Below are 10350 nucleotides of genomic sequence, written 5' to 3'. Positions count from 1 at the left end.
ATATAAACACGTGTGCCATATTTAACAGATGACTCTTACACTCTTCTAAATCCCACTGATTCCTTTGTTTATCCTTATTCTAATTATTTTGACCATCATTTCATCTTTGTTTGCTTTGTTTTATATACGATTCATGGCAAGTTCTGTACATTTGCCTGTTTTGTCTTCTGACTGCCCTTGTGTAATTTATCCCCATTTCTATGATTGTTGTATCTGGAAGGGTTAACTTCTAGAACAAGATGCTCTGATACCTGCCTAGTCAGCAATAGACCTACATTAATATCCCTGAAGCTAACAAACCTGGAGAGTTTCCAGTTTTGACTGATTTGAATTTTAATTTGGTCTCATGATTCAAAGTGTACATAGTTTTGGATTTAGGGTTGCTTTGGCTCAGGATGTACAGCAGTCATCCATTTATGAATTGGTATTGTTTGTTATGAGCAGCTGGCACCTTGTCACCACCTGTGTGAATTGGTAAATGTTGGTTTGTGTTGTAAAGCACTTGGAGTGGTCAGTGTAACTAGACTAAATACAGTCCATTTACTATTTCTGTACAGCAGCCATTTGTAAATATGCAAATAGATGTTTTACATAGGCTTCCCAGTCAGGAATAGAAATATCTTGTTATCATAGACATATTCTCAAAGAAGGCTGAAGCTGTCCCAGCAAGAAAAGAAGATGCCACAATCATGGTGAAATATCTAATAAAAGAAACAAATTTGTCCTTCCACAGGGAATTAATAGTGGTATGCAGCCTCATTTCACTTGTAAAAATCACCCAGCAACTGAGAAAAGTATTGGGGATAGATCAGAAGTTGCAGGTTCCTGATTATCCCCAGAGCTCAGGACAGGTGGAAAGAAAAAATGATGCAATTTAGGGAAACTAATCAAAATTTTGCAGACGATACGTTTAAAATATCCACATGCTTTGTCTGTAGTGCCATATTCCACCAGATGTACACCTAACACAGGGTTCAATTCATCTTGAATAATTCACAGAGATGAAACCAAAAAATTATGGCAAATATCAGTCACAGCGAGTGTCTGTGTGATCTGGCCTTCATGGTGGACATTACCAAGAAACACTCCAAGCTGAACCACCAGGTCCAGCCAGCTTCTCAGCTTGCTGCTTTCAAATGTGAAAGCTCTGAAGTGAAATCAAAGATGTGGTAAGTGCACCAGGAAAGGGGTAGCACTGTGTATTTTTCTTATTTCTTGACATCTGAATATGCTGTTGATTGCACAGAACTCCTTCAGGCATTTGGCAAGAGGATTCATGATATGAAGAGTAAATAAAAGGCCCTGAACATATTTGTTACACCATCTAATGTGGATCTGGCTCTTTTCAAAACTGACTCTTGCAAAGACTCAGTTTTGCTCAAGAGCGACTGACCAAACCAGGCACCTGGATACAATTGCAGGCCCCTCAAAATGAGCCCCCTCCTCCCTCCCATTGCATAAGCATAATAAGCTTCTCAGGTGCTGCCCAATCACCAGTGATTCCCCAACTGGTATCGTCACATTGCAAGCTAATGAATATTATCAATCTCTAGGTGTCAGTTTCTTCAGTGGGCAGAAGGAACACACTACAGAGTTTCCTTTTGACATGATGAGCTGCTCATCAATGACACGACCAGATATTTATGAAGCAACAAGTGTAGCTCCTGTGCTAAAGGTGTCCAGGAGTTCTCACACTTATTACTCAAAGATCCACATCTGATTGTTATTTAAGGTCAGAGGTCTGGAACAATTGTCAACAAGAAAATAACACTGAACCAATTAATTTACACAAGAAGAAGAAGTAGAAATTGTGTCCGAGAGAAAAGGAGACACATTCTGTATCTGTGATTTAGGAGCTGATAGCAAAATGTCTTGTGTAACATCAATTTGTGAATATTAATGTGTCTCCAGTGACACTGTATATTCAACATCATTAACAATTTATTGATCGACAGAAATGTGTTTAAAAAAAGGAAACATTTCAATTATATTTGTGTAAGGGACAGAATATTTCTAAGCAGACACTGTGGAGGCTGGACTTTCGAATAAAAGAAAATTATTTCGGCCTAAATAGCTTACTGCTACTGTCAATATTTTCACTTTCTTACTGAAATAATGTTATTTTCATTAGCCAAAAATGAATCGATACAATCAATAATGATAATCAGATATTTAACTGGAAAATGTTCTTAGGCCTGCGCCAAGGAGGCAGTCAGTTCTCAATACAAAACCCACAGTTCACCTGCCAATGAGTGAGTCCTTATCTCAACAAGAAACTCCTCTTTGGGATCCCAGGAAGTAAACAAAAATACTCAGCTGGGAACTCAATACCACAGTTGGCCAATGAAAATAAACCCAAGTGATGCCTCTTGTGTCTAATAGACAAGCTCAGCTGTCAGCTCCAGGGAATGCCCAGCCTCTGAGCCAAGCAGTCTGATGGTGGGTCCATGGAGTTGGAGAATTATCACTTTATGAATTACAGACTTTTTGGCTCGTTGCCAGTCATTAACACTCTGCAGGACAGATGTGGCCTGTGGGCCGCCAGTTCAAGATCACTGAGTTGTGAGCAGGATCTTGACTTGACTTCCTGTTTGGGGTCTGGACTTTGGCCGGTTTATACGTCTACAGCTGCTTTTATCTGGTCCTAACATGCAAATATACAGAACTTCATGTCAGTGTTAATATAAAAGTATGTCTTTGTGAAACGTGAATGTTTCTGTAACTGATTAACTCCAGTTGTTCTCCAAGAAGTGTTTGCATTTGTAATGTAATCAGGCAAGACACTCATGTGGTTATAGGCAATATTATTTTATTGCTTCCGATGTTCATAGGTGTTCAATATGAATAATGCCCTTGGATGGGCCTGTATTTGCAAACTAGACTGTATCTGTGGAAATCTTTAGAACAGACGGCGATCGCTGTTTGACACAATGGGAAAAGACACAAATGATTATTCTAAGGGAATTCAGGCTGCTGTAATAACCGATTAATCTGACAATTATCTCCTTGGATAATCAATTATTTTGTCGAGAATATGTCAGAAAATTGGCCGTTATGATTTCTTCAAATGCCTTGTTTTTTGTGTGATCAATAGTCCCGAATCCAAACACTTTTAGTTTACTATCATGTTGGACACATAAAAGCTTTCAAATCATTACATTTAACAGCCTGCGACAGTAAAATGTTTTGCTTTCTTCCTTAAAAAAGATCAAAATAGCTGCCAATTAGTTGCCAATGACTGACTGATCATTTTTTTATTCTGTTCTAACTAACTTCTGGCTGTTCTCTGAAGCGCTCTACAGTCTTTACTATAATGGAATGGTTTTTTTTGCTCTATGAGAAAACTGGTTGTTTTCATTCTTTTCTGCACATTGCAGAAATGCACCTGCATGAGTTGAGTAAGCATCCACAGTCACCACCATTTGCTCTGATGTTAGAAAAACATAACTAAAAAAAATCTAGAAACTTTTTTGTTTTTTGGAAAATGGAAGAGTTTAAATTTTACGGATACATGGTTTGATAAAACATAGAAAAACACTGATGACATTTAAAATAATTTATTCTTGTATGTATGTAAGTCCACTGTGTACCACCGGCCTTCTGATAGGTGGATGACCACTCTTCCTCCTGAGCCACACCCGTCCTGTGGCGTATATATATTATATATATAAAATACACAGTGTTTTCCATTACATGATTCAGTTTGTATTCTCTGGTTGTAGATTCAGGATCAGTTTTTATGAGCTTCAGTGGCCAGGGGCCCCTGGGGGTAGTAATCCAGCCTTGTGGCAAACATGTATGCAAACACCATCAAACTGTCACTCCTCCAACATGAGCTCCTTTCAATGCAAATATAACTCATCAGGTTTTTCATGTGAAAAGTACAGAGATGAGTGAGAGGTAGAACAAATTCTGCTTAGTCTGGCTTTCTTTTTCTGAGCTGGAAGTCCACTGGTGACCACAAGTTTCTTTGATCCGAGACAGAAACGTTGTCTTTCACCTAACTTTCTTGACTTTTATTAACTGTGTCATAAGATTTTACAACATGTTTTCAAGCAGTCTCATCTCCATTTCAGAAATTCAGAAATTTACATAAAGTTGTATATCATTATTCACTTAAAGTTGGCTGGAACTGACACATTGGTAGTGCACCAGAGAATTAGCCATAGCCTAAATCTCACATACAGAATGTGTCCAATATTCTCTACAGCACAATTTCTCCAGTGTAGTTGTAAGAATATTGTCTGCTCCGGTTTCATCCTGTCCCAGTCACAAGATGTGACGTTTATTTATTGAATAGATTTTATTTTGTCTTTGCCAAGCCTTATGGACCTGTAATGTGGAATAAAAGTCAAACCTAGACATCTGAGTAATACATTTGGGAACTTCTGCTATGGCCTCTTACAGGTAAAAAAAAACAAGAAAAAAAGAAATTCATACTGATCTTTCTGGTAATTATATTTGACTTAAATAAATACAAATATAGAACATGTTTGAACAGAAAGCCAGACACCAATAAGCTAAGTTATTTTCACAAGTATATCACAGTTACAATTGACAAGCTGGTCAACAACAGATGAAGTGTTCTGGGTTGTGGTGAACTGCAGCTGACAGTGTAGTTAACAAAAATCATTCAGTTTACCCTTTTTATACAAATGAAAAGTGACACTGCGCCTCTGTTTCTGTCATTTAGGGCAGCACCAATGTGGAAGAAATGTATGTAGATGAAATCACTGTGTCTGAGCATTGCGATTCAGAACAGTCTTTGATAATAGAGCTGCAACCATTTTTCTCTTGGTAGATTGAAAGAAAATTACTTGGCCACCCTTTCGACAATCAGGCAGTCTTATTTTTCAAGCAAAATGCCAAACATTTGATGGTCCTTAGATCACAGGACTGAATATATGAATTTGTAAAAAAAAAAAAAAAAAAAAAAGTCTGAATGAAGCTTTGCAGCTGTTGAATTAGCTTGTGCATATGTGAAAAGGTTTTGTGTACACAAAATATAATATATAATTTGCACATGTACAAACAATTTTTGTAAAAATATTTTGTGAATGTGGAATTAGAAATTGTGCAGGAATATTTTGAGAGGACACGCAAACGTCCTATCTGTGTATGTGACACTGAAGTCTACAAGCTACAAGCTGCCAGTTGCAAGCACAAACTTTGAGCTTGTTTTTACACCTGAGCTGAAAAGCATGTTTCCTACCGACTGGCCAATCAGCATTGCCCACTCATCATCCAATCAGAGGAAGCCAAACTGTCCAACCAGGGACAATTTTTTTTTTGCGTTTTTTTCTGGATATGTTTTCTAGGAGAATGCTGGAGTCAGCACTTTGCTTTACACTCACACACCAGAACACTTTGATACGCAGTTTGCTTATGTATAATACTTATGTTACTTTTATAACTTCTGATACTTTTTCACCTTGATTGGCTCAGAATAGCAACAAAAATGCAAATTATTTGGCATTGTTGAGCACATAGCAAATAATGTCCATTCAAACAGGGAAGGTAAAAAAGCATTCAGTCCTTTTTTGAAATGCTACAAGCAAAGTATGTTAAGAGAAAATGTTAAAGATGAAATAAATACTACTTACTTCCATACCTTTGTATGGATTCTATGCACTGGTTACTGATAGAAGACAAACAGCTTCTGGCACCTGCATACTAACTGCAGTGGGGATGGTGAAGGAGGCTGTTAGCCCATTCTTCTGTTCCAGTCTGTACGCAGTGTCATGGGAATAATGTCAACACGAATACAGCTAATAAAGTTGTTTCCTATTGCTTTGGGGTTGTTCTTTGTTGGTCCACATTTGAGCCACATTCTGCATGAGAACCTGTCTATACAGGCAGATATCACAACATCAAGCAGCCATCTACCCATAGAACAGCACGTATGTCTAATGAAGCTTAATGAAAGTTTAGAAAGTCACCTTGCACAGTTTCCCACTGTCTCTAAGCTCCAGCAGCTCAGTCATGTCCTAAATTTCTCACTCTCATTACTGTCACTCATTTAACACAGAGGCCATGTTTCTGCTTTAAAGCCAAACACATACTTCTGTGTCCAAACATCTGTCCAGGTCTGCACAGCTCTGATAAGACGGCTCTTCTGATGTCACTTGTTGAAGAGTAGCTGCCTCGTGTCGTCAGTCCCAATTCTCTCAAGTTTGTTTTCAGGGTTCCACGGGATATTTTAATGTCCTGATATGTTGAAAGCATATCAAGAATGACACCATATGAATGCCCTTAATTGAAATATTCCCTAATGATTTCAACCTCCTTTTCTATCCTTGCAAACTTTACAGTCCATGCAAGGACACTGCCATGAGTACACAAGAGAAGTGAGAAACAGCACTGAACTGTCGCCAGGGACTTCTGTCCAATCACAAACAAGTATTGTCTCATCTTTTCTGTAATGTGAAATGTCCTGTTTTTTGACTCCCACCTGTTCACATTCCCAAATCATCCCTGCCCGCTGACACACCTGCATGATCTCGCCAGTCCTTCAGTGTATAGAACCCCTTCACCAGCCCTTTCCTTTGTGCTCTTGCATTGCAGCAGGTACATATGCACCTGTGTCTGATTTTCTGCTTGCTATTTGAAACCCGTGTTTGGACCTGGCTGCCTGCCTTCCTCCTTTGGACTGGTTTTGTCTTGTGCCTTTTGTGACTTTAAGCCTGTTAATTTGAACATTGTAAACCAACGTCTTCTGAGTAACGCTTTCTGTCTCAGTGTCTGCATCTGGGTCCTCAATCCAGTTCCCTCATACACACCTGCCGTTGGAGACACCTTGGGTGGGTCAATGGAGGGAAAGTGAACAAGTCAAAGAGCCAGTCCTTCTCGTCTGACTGCTTTTCTTTGTGTTTCAGAGGCCATGACTCACTTCATTGTGGTACCAGTGTGACACACATTAGGTGTGTGGAAACACAGGTTTGGTCCGGTTCATCATTCTTTCTGTGCTTGTCCTAAAAGGTGCACATTTCATCATACATGTCATCACAGAAGATCCAATTTCTGCAAGATCTGCATCTGATTTTTATGAAAGGTCAAACACCCAGAACCATTGCAATAATGAAATAACATTTAACCAAGTAATGAACAGGCCGAGGTAGCAGGGCTACTAACGCTAGCTAATTCAGCTTCTTCAACTGCTGTAATGTCCTCCATCATGGAGTCTCTGGCTGTTGTCAGTTTAGGCAAACTCTCCTTAAACTGTTCATTATCCTTCCGCTTTATCTTCTCAAATCCATTTTGGAAATGCTTCATAGCCGTAACGACAGTCTCTGATGGTAGCTCAAACTGTCATTTGATTTGGTTCAAATGCAGCATACAGGGGCCAAAGGTCAAGGTGGAATCCTCCTTTAAATGTGAAGTCTGCTTGATAGTAAATATTGGCAAATATAGACTAGGTAGCCCTACATTTACATATAGACAGACTCATTTTTACCTATTAATGAGAGATCACAATTCATTTGAAGTGACAAGAGAGGAAAGATGTTTTATAAATAAGAAAGAAAGAAGCACACATTCACAAGGCCCTTTAGCAAACCAGGCCCCAGGCAGTTGCCAACCAACACCATATGGTCAAACTGACTATGCTAACATTTTCTAAAGAGTTCAAACCTGAATGCAGGAAACATACTCTTGTACAAGCCCGTTTGGTAAATACAAAGTGACAGTTTCTAACAAGGAAGTGGAGCCTTAATGTGAATGAGGATGGATGATAACGAGGAACTACTCTCTACAAGGGAGTTGAGCTGAGTTATCCTGGCTGTCTGCGACTGTGAGTGAACTCAAATTTTGAAACATAGCTGCAGAATCGTGGTCTAACTAGATTGCAAAACATTGCAAATATCAAAATTTTTAGAGTAAAAGACCAGATGCAAATGATTTTGAGAGATTAAACTGATGAAAGGGCTAATTTCAAGAACATAAACTTGATTATCATAGCACCGCCATGAGGTCACTGAGTCCCGCTGTAGTGGGTGCAATTTACAATCCATCAGCCAATTTTTGGTGTTTCCTACAGGGTTATGGTTTTTGCTGTACAAACATTTTTGCTGCAGAAAAATAATGATAAAAAGAAATCTTCCAAGGATCACAAAAGGCAACCCTCGACTGACCTCAATAAGCCTTTTAAAACATACATGAATTACCACATTGTTGGCAAGTTGGACTTGGCCAACTTTGACCTCCAAATCTTCGTATATCAGAGATGCTGATTTACTGAGTTTACCGGTTTGGAGACATGGTTTCCACTCACCCTCTCAAAACTTGAGGCAATGACATGACGTGTAAAACTATGGTATTTTTTGTCCAATTCATGAACTTAAAACAGTAAAATTGTTGGTGATAAAATTCTGAACAAAATCACACATCCGTGCTGGTTTTGAGTGTGTTACTTTGATGACGTTTGCTTGTGCATACGGTACAAACCTTGGTGCCCGGCTGGATTTTGTACTGTTACGCAGCTGATTGGACCACTAGACTATCAGGATAGCACTAAAATGCATTTTGTTGTGCATACAATTATGCAAGTACTGAGAGTGAATAAGTCAATGGTAACACGTCAATGGGGTAATAAGTCAATGGGGATCAGTAGGTCACAACCTCTTATGCTTCGACCTTTCAGTATACTCTACTGTCTCCTTCACAACCGGTTTCAAGACCCCAGTCTTAAACCCAGGACCATGAGGTTCATAATCAGCACTTCGACCCCTGGACTCTTGGCTCTGCTGGTGAGTGTGATGTCTTTTGTTTGCACTGCTTAAAATTGAATACAATGGAGGTTTATGGGAATTAATGCAGCTGAAGTAAAATATTCTCCCAAATGATGCACTTACAATTAAATAAGAAGACACTAATAATAGTTACCAAGTTTCTAAAAAGGCATTTCCTGTCAGCTGAAGATGAATATAATAATGATGTTGGTCAGCTAGGTCTGGGCGGTGGAGAGGGCTCACTCGGGTTATCACACTAACCCAACTAACTGAGCATTGACTGGAACGGCTTCTGTTTGGAGAGCCGTCTGATGACAGGTGATGATGATGATGATGATGATGATGATGATGATGATGATGATGATGCTCTCAGCTGCTTTTCCAGGGATGGGGCAGTCAGTCTTGAATGCAACTGAATCTTTGCAAGAGGGTTTTATTTCCTGTAGAAAAGGCCCCAAAGTCGCCAGTTTATTGTATTGACTATTGTTGATGTGCCTTTAATTACATATTTGTTAGTGTTCAATTCAGTCCTAATTTTATATGCGAGCCAGCTCACGGGTTGGTTGTGAGTGATGTCACACAACAGAAAAAGTGAGTGTGTGAGCTACAGTTGTGCAGGACCTTGACTTCAGTGTGAGTTGTGTGTGCGTGAATGATGAAAAAACCACACACACACACACCTGCCTACCCAAGGTTTGTACCTGTATGTGATGCCCCACAAGAAAAGTAAAGAGAAGAAGGGAATACCACATCCAACTCTCAGTTCTTTATCTGTACATACTCTGAACGGCCTTAAGTCGTGCTCTGGCTGGCACTCCCTGGGTGAACCTGGCGATAAAACCCTGAGCCAGCCCCTACCAGACAAAATAGAGTTCTCTCCACTACATTTCCAATGAAACAATAAGCGAAATAACAAAAGCAAAATAACATGTCATCATACTTCATTGTATCGCACTTGTAACGTTCTGCTGCGTGAGTTTGATTTCATTTTGTGTGCAGTGTTTAAAGCTGAAAGGAAAAGAAGGAAAGACATAATTTTACAGCCCATTGACTATTTCCCACTGTTTTCCATTAATTTCTATTCCATTTCATTTTATTAAAAAAATAAATAAAAAATTGGACCATAAACATTGACGTTTGAGATGGACAATCCACCACAGCAACCAGCAGGTCTGTAAGACTATAAAATGCTTTGGAGAATAGTCCATCGTAAAAATGAATGAATGAATGAATGAATGAATAAATAGCTTTGTCACAGTGTTTTTCCTGATACTTCAATGGGTTTTTGAATGTCTTAGTTAGTTGGACAGACTTTTCTCAACCTGTCAAGAAACAGTTAACAGTTAAACACTTAATCCTTCAGTCATCCTTCATGCCAGAAATGAGATCCTCACAAGGAAGGAACGCTGGCAAAATTCCCATTTCATTTTTTTTTTTCAAATCTGTCTTTTGCAAGTTGCAAATGCTGCTTTCATTTGAAACTTGCAAATATGGAGCCGAGCTGAGCCTCTCACAGGGAGAGCAGAACAGGTGGAGCTCAGGAGGAGTTTTCATTTCAGCTTCTGCAGAAGAAACATCTCAGTCACAGAAGCAGAGACTGTCCTTCAGGGACGACCCTGAGCGG

Source organism: Chaetodon auriga, chromosome 19, assembly GCF_051107435.1.
Source record: "Chaetodon auriga isolate fChaAug3 chromosome 19, fChaAug3.hap1, whole genome shotgun sequence".
In the NCBI taxonomy this organism is placed as follows: Eukaryota; Metazoa; Chordata; class Actinopteri; order Chaetodontiformes; family Chaetodontidae; genus Chaetodon; species Chaetodon auriga.
The sequence above is the reverse complement of the archived record's forward strand: the minus strand, read 5'-3'. Positions refer to the sequence as shown.